The sequence below is a fragment of the Hyperoodon ampullatus genome, assembly GCF_949752795.1.
Source record: "Hyperoodon ampullatus genome assembly, chromosome: 2".
Lineage (NCBI taxonomy): Eukaryota > Metazoa > Chordata > Mammalia > Artiodactyla > Ziphiidae > Hyperoodon > Hyperoodon ampullatus.
Window position 1 is genome coordinate 20,934,597 of NC_136915.1, and position 7,386 is coordinate 20,941,982.

The window sequence follows — 7,386 nt, forward strand, 5'->3', positions numbered from 1 at the left end:
GAGCCAAGGAAGGGTTGTCAGTAGAGGAGTGACACGATCAGACTTAGGTTTTCCAAGGATTCCTGCTGGGTTGAGAGTAGACTATGGGGGTCAGGAGGGCAAGCAGAGGGCTACTGTCATAATCCAGGAGATGGATGGTGGTGACTCGGCCCAGCCTGGAGGATGAGTAGTCAGATTCTGGATATTTAACAAGAACAAGCTAACGAATATGTATTGGGCCCCCAGTATGCTGCCTATGGTCCAAGCAGGAAAGACAAGTTTCCTGCTATCATGGAGATGACATTCTGGTGACGTACAGGCAGATGATAAGCAAAGAAAGGAAGAACAAGAAAAATATTGGACATGTTAATGCTCTACATAGAATTAAAATCAGGTGACTGGAATACTTCCTCAGATGGGTGGCCAAGGAGGGCCTCTCTGACATAACATTTAGACCGAAATCTGAGAGACAAAAAGGAGCCACTGTGAGATCAGGGGAAAATTATTCCAAGCAGAGGGCACAGCATGTGCAAAGGCTCCGTGTCTTAGTCAGCTCAGGCTGCCATAACAAAATACTGTAGACTGGGTGGCTTCAACAACAGAAGTTTATTTTTCTCACAGTTTGGGAGGCTGGGAAGTCCAAGATCAAGGTGCCCACCAATTCAGTTCCTCTTGAGAGCTCTATTCCTGGCTTATAGACCTTTTTTGCTACGCCCTCCATAGCCTTTCCCAAGTGTGTGCACACAAAGAGAGAGAGAAATTCCTCTTTCCCATTTTACAAGGCTACCAATCCTGTCAGATTAGGACCCCACACTTATGACCTCATTTAACCTTCATTTCCTCCTGAAAGTCCTATCTCCAAATACGATCACATTGGGGGTTAGGGCTTCAACATGTGAATTTGAGGAGGACATAATTCAGTCCATAGCACCCTGAGCTGGGAAACAAGCTCAGTCAATCCAAGGCAAGACAAAGAGAAGGCCAGGGGCAGGGGGAGAGTGCTTCAGGCTGAGGTGGGAGAGGCAGGGAGCAGGCAGCTCATGCAGCCTTTGCAAGTCAGGCATTGGGATTCTCCTCTAAGTGCTGACCATTTCTGAGCACCTCCTATGTGTCAAGCATGGTGCTAACAGCCCTGTGGGCATGATCTCACTTCATCGTCACAGTGAACCCAGGAGGTAGATATTATCTCTGCCCATTTTACAGGTAAGGAGACTGAAGCTGGAGCAGCAGTGTTCGGAGAATGGAGACGCCTTCCACTTACCTGTCAGTGCTCAGGCCCCCAGGAGGTGAGGACAGAAGGGACCTTAGCTGAACCAGGAAGATGGGTCCTCCAGACATGGTGGCCTCAGTAACGGCCACTGGATTCAATACAACCGAGGCCTACGGAGCCCTTCGTCCTGATGAGGGTCCCTGTGAGGCCTCAGTGTAAATCGGGCACAGTCCCAGCAAGTGAGGACAGGGCTTTTCAAGCTCAGGTTCTCAAGTCCTCTAAATCCAAATTTCCTGGCGCACAGATTCGTGCGCCTCACCTGTGGATACAGAAACTCTGAAAGCGTTGCCTAGGAATCTGCACTTTTAACAAGCACCCCAGGGGAACCACTGCTGTAGGGGGTGGGGGCAAGGCCTGTGGGCAAGCAGCCGGTTAAGGGGCCCCCAGGGAGACAGACATCCACCACGTCCGCTGGCCTGGGAAGTATAGCTCAATGGCTTGGGCTGGGCACTGAAAGGGGGTGGCTCTGCCAGGGTGGAGCTGGGGGAGGGAAGGGGAGGGCATTGCAAGAGGAGGGAGCTGCCCGGGCACAGGCTGGCATGACTAAAGGAGAGAAGGGAAGGAGGTGAGAGGAGCTTGTACACAAGCTTTCTTGGATCCCACTGTGACCAAGGGACACTGGGACCGGGCTTGGTTTTATTAGCCTGCAACAGCTGGGGGGACAGGACTATAGTAAATTGGCCCCTGTTGGCTTCAGAGGTAGCCCCCCACCTCACTTAGGCCCCCAAGAGCCACTGATGGATGGGTCAGCTGGGCCCACTACCCCAGCTTCTCTTCTTCCTTCTGAGGGAGGTCGCAGGCTTTTATCCCAGAGAACAAAGGGTCTGGAGGCTTGGGGGAGGGGGATGAGTAAGGACCTCTGTGTGGGGCATGACTGACCTTATAGCCCTTCCCCGGGTGGCCCTTGATGTGCTGGCCTGGCGCGGGCGGCCGGCAGGGGAGGCCACCTGTGATGGCTGCACTTCTGCTCAGAGCAGTCATACTGGGATGGGCGCTGGAGCTGGGTGGCTCACAAGAGCAGACTGTTAAATATTCAGGAAATTGGCAAGCTGGTTGTTAAACTTTTGGTACCTTAAATTTGGCCACGGTGGGCGTATTTACACCATGGACATTGGCAGAGCTGATTGATCAGCACTCCACCGACAAGGGAGCCACAGCCATGGGCACCTCAGGGCAGGGAGCCTGTCCCACACACAGCCTCTGGGCAAGCCCTGCACTGGGCCCAGGACACATCCAGGTACATCAGATGCTCTCAAGTATCCCTGCTCTCAGGGAGCAAGCAGTCTAGTAGGGAGACAGAAAAGACAACCTGAGGATTTCTAGACCAGAGGGATAACACTAACAACAGTCTCTCCCATGTGTCATGAGGCTGGGAACTTTTCACACATCACCTCTACTCCTCACTGTACACCCCACTGTACAGATGGGAAATATGAAGCCCAATAGTATGAAATCATCTGCCCAGGATCACACAGCTGGCAAGGTCAGGTCTAAAATCCTCATTGTTCTGACCCTTGAGCCTTGAGCCTTAACCGCTGCAACGTCCCGCCTCCACGTTTCACGTTGCACTTGGAGCACAGAGCAGGGAGCACCTAACCCTGCCTAGGGCAGCTGCAGGGGTGGCATGGGAAAAGGTTTCCCAGGAGTGGACATTTGGTCTGGGTCTTGAAGGCTGAATAGGAGTTCGCCAGTTTTAGGGCAAAGTGGAGAAAGGCATGCCAGGTGGAAGGAAAAGGCATGGAGTTGTAAGCGGGCATAGGAATTTTGAGGGAAGAGAGAACAGGGTGCTTTGATGAGAGTGTGTGATGGGGAAGGAAGGTTGGGATTTTAGTGAGAAGGGCCTTGAAAGCCAGGCAAAGAGATTGGGTCTTTATCCTGCAGGCTTTGGGAGCCACAGGAGTTGAAAATTCCTAGAACTATGGAAATATTATGGCAGGGTTTCTATGATGTCTGTTTTACAAAATCCCCTGAAGCAGTGCTTATCCAACCATCTGTGGAGAAGGACTGTTCTTTAAAATTTTCTAATCTGTCACAGACAAATACTTTTGTTAAATACAAGGAAAATGAATTACTAGAAAAATAAAAATTTTTAAATACAAGCCTATTTTTCTCATGAGATTCAAGACAAAATTACTCTATCAAATTACTCTACAAGTTCTCAACCCTTAATTTCTGCACCCACTTTGATAGAGATGAGCTTGTCCAGGGATCTTTGTTACAGGCACAGGTTGAGGACAGCACAGGTTCTCCTAGTAAGAGTTAAGTACTCTCAAACAAATCCCATTCTGGAGATGAGGAATCTGTTGCTCAGAAAAGGTAAGTGGGTGGCCCAAGATCACACAGCTGGTGAGGGACGGGCCTGGGATTCAAACCTGGGGCTTTCTGCCTTGCTGCACTCGACCCATGTGGCAGGTGCAGCCCAATCCCTCGGCAGAGCCTTGTCCCAGTCCCTTAGCCTTATCCCTCCCCTTAACACGAGGTCAAGAGCCCTGCAGATGGGGAAATGGAGTCAAGGTAAGAAAGGAACTTCCTTGCCCAGGGTCCACTGCAAGAGGGTGGCAGAGGCGGCCAGCCTCCAGGTCTCCTGACACCAGCCTGTGCTCAGTTTCGCCACTCCGCCTACCTTCACGTCTGTGCAATGACCTCCAGGCCAGACAGTGCCAGGAGGGCAGGGGTAGGAGAGGCAGGAAGAGGCAGGGAATGCATCAGTTGCTGGCAATTACACCGTGCTTTGTTATTCTTTTTTTTTTTTTTTTTTTTTTGCAGTACGCGGGCCTCTCACTGTTGTGGCCTCTCCCGCTGCGGAGCACAGGCTCCGGACGCGCAGGCTCAGCGGCCACGGCTCACGGGCCCAGCTGCTCCATGGCATGTGGGATCTTCCTGGACCAGGGCACGAACCTGTGTCCCCTGCATCGGCAGGCGGACTCTCAACCACTGCGCCACCAGGGAAGCCCGTGTGCTTTGTTATTCTTAATTAGCTCAGCAGCTCCATAGCCAGAGACATCCTTATGGATGCCCAGGCTGAGAAGGAGACAGCTGCTGGTCCCGCCCAGGAGGGCAGTCTGGGCCAGTAGGGGCCCCTCAGGAGCACCTCCCCCAGCCCCTTTAGGTGCTGCTGCTTCTCCAACTGCAGAGGGTCACCCACTTGCTGGGTGCACTCTAAGAACCAGAGGACAGAACTTAACTCAAGCCCTTGGATGTGTATTGGGCACCTCCCCTGTGACAGGCACTGGTCAGCTGCTCTCAAGTACCCTGGGGTGAATGACAGTTTCCAGCCCCCGTGCTTGAGGCATGCTCAGCTGCTGGGGAAAGCAAACAGTTTCACCAAAAACCATAAACAATGAATGATAACCAGTGTTACCATTTACTGAGCACTTGTCACATGCCAGGCATGGGGCTAAGCATTTCCCATATATTTTCTCACCGCAGCCTTGCAAAGCCCTCTAAAGCACGTAATAGCCTCATTGTACAGATGAGGAAACCAAGGCCCAGTTAGCTAAAGTTGCGTGTATATAGATGGAGGCTCTGATTTTAGAGCCCAGGTATATAGAACTCCAAGGTCAAACAGTTGTCTAGGAGTGTGTGTGTGTGTCTGTCTGTGTGTGTGTGTGTGCACGCACGCGCCTACTGGGGAGGGAAGACAGGTGTGTGGGTAGCTGTGACTGTAGGTGTTGGGGAGGAGGCCAACCAGATGTTCAGGGCAAAGATGAGGAGGTGACCTGGCTGGATGTTTCCGCACGAGGAAGGAGCATGGAAAAGGTCTGAGGAGGGAAGGGTTCCGAGGCGACTGGTTGGGGCTGCTGGGACGGTGGGACACAGCAGGCAGGAGAGGAGGCCCTGTGGGCTGGGTGAAAGGTCAGAGCCAAGTCTAATCAGAAATCCCAGGGCAGTAACACAGGTTCCCTCAGATTCCCTGGGAAAGGGCTGTCTCCCACCTGGGTCTGAGGGGAGTGGGGGTGGGGGGAGCAATGAGGAGAGGTTGAACTACCCACAGCTCAGGCTGGGCCAGGCTGGTTCCAATCCCAAGAGAGCTCCCATCCCCGGGAGCCAGTCAGGAATTATGGTAATAATAACCACTCCATCTTCACTGTTCACCCAGTGAGGAAAGTGATTTTAGTTTTATTAAAATATGTGACATAAATAGCACTTATTATATGCCAAGCATAATTCTAAAGATGTCCCAAATGTTAACTCTTTTAATCCTTACAGCCACCTATTTTTACAGATAAGGAAACTGAGGACTGTGGGATTTAAATGACTTGCCTAAGGTTATAAAGTAGGGAAATGGGGGAGATGGGATCCCAGACTCCAGTGTTCATGGGTTTCACCACTGTGCTTTGCTGGTTGCAGGGTGGGGTGGGCAGCGGAACACACACTCTGCTGTAAAAACTCCCATTTTACAGATGGAAAAGCTGAGACCTAGTCAGGTGAAGAGACTAGCTCAGGGAGACAGATTATTTGAGGAAATCAGGGCTCCTGATCCCAGTCTAAGGCTTTGGTCTTGGTCCCACTGCAAGCCCAAGTGATAGCTGGAGAGAAGCCAAGAGCCCTCCCAGCTCCCTGGCACCCACTGTCTCACTGGGGTCCCATGAGGGCCCAGTGGGGGAGAAAACAGTAAGATTACAATTCTGATATCATTATCCTAAATACAAAAGCCAGTTATTCCCATAGGTAGCTTTTCCCTCCCTTTTATTTATTTTTTTTTTTCCTTTCTGATTATTAAAGAACATATGATCACTGTAAAAATTTTTACAAAGTTAGATCAGATAAACAAAAAAGAAAAGCCACCTTAAAACTCTTTCTTGAATACTGGTGTACTTTCAAGATTTCTTTGCTCCCTCTCTGTTTTCATAAGCATCCAAGCTAGGAGGTAAGAGACTTGGCTTCTGGTCCAGGCTTGCTGTGTGACCTTGGGCAAGCCTCTGCCCTTTTCTGGGCCTCAGGCTCCTCACTTGTGAAATGAGGGTTTGGACATGGTGACCTCAGAGGAGGCCCCTCGCAGCTCTGACCTTCTGTTTCTGCTTCTGTTTCTGGGACTGGCAGACGGGGCACAAGCAGGCTGCCCCTCTGCGGGGGATGCAAGGCTGACAGCTCCCAGCAGGTCACCTCCGGGAGGATGCGATGGCCCTGGAAACAGCCTTCCCTGCAGCACAGAGTGCCCAGGCTTGCCTGCTTACCGGGCCCATATGGTGCCCCCTGCCAGCCGGACACCACCAGCTGCCCTTCACCAGCCAGCCCTGGGTGATTACTTTTCCTCCAGGCTCCAGAATGTTCTCTCTGTCCCAGGGCCTAGCTGGCTCAGGGCTGGGGGACTCAGCCCTGCGGACCTACCTACACATCACCATAGCCCTTTGCAGGAGAAGTTAGCCTGATGTGGTGAAAAGCTCGAGAGAGGATGGAAGGGAGGGAAGAAGGGAGGAAGGAAAGAAACACTGACTGTATTCCAACTCCATTTGGACCCCGTGCTAGGCATTTGGGATTCAGAAATAAATCAGAAAAACTTATTGCCCTTGAAGGATACAAAGGCTGCTGGAAGCAAATAGAGTAGAAATGGGCAGCTGCAATACTGCTGAAAGCTCAGGCCTGTGGCATCCCACAAGGAGAAGCCTGACGGATGGTAGTCGGGAAAGCTTCCTGGAGGAGGCAAGTTTATAGGTGAGTTCTTCTTAAGGAGAGGACTCAGACTTTCCAGCTCATGTTATTTATTACAGACAGCCCTGTGGAATAGGTATTGTTGCCCCTTATACAGATGAGGCTCAGAAAGGTGAATTCACAACCACCAAAAGGAGGAAAGCTGAGTTCAGACTCCTGGCATTCTACTCTAGCCTAAGGCACTGGGTTTGAGTTCGATCCTGGCCTCTGACTTGCAGAGACCTGCAGTGAGTGCTTCTCTCCCAGGCCTTGGGCTCTTATCTGTAAAGTGGGTCTACTGATGGCTGCAGTGTTGCTGAAGCAAAGGACAGAATGGCCGAAAAAGCGCTTAGCTTATAGAGGAATGTCAGCCTCCCTGTCCCGCTGGTGACAGCACAGTCCTGTTTTTCCCCCAACATGGGAACAGGACTCCTGCCTTCTGAGCCAGAAGCAATCCCAGAGATGGAAGGTCACCTTACTGATGCAACATGCCCACCCCCCAGAAG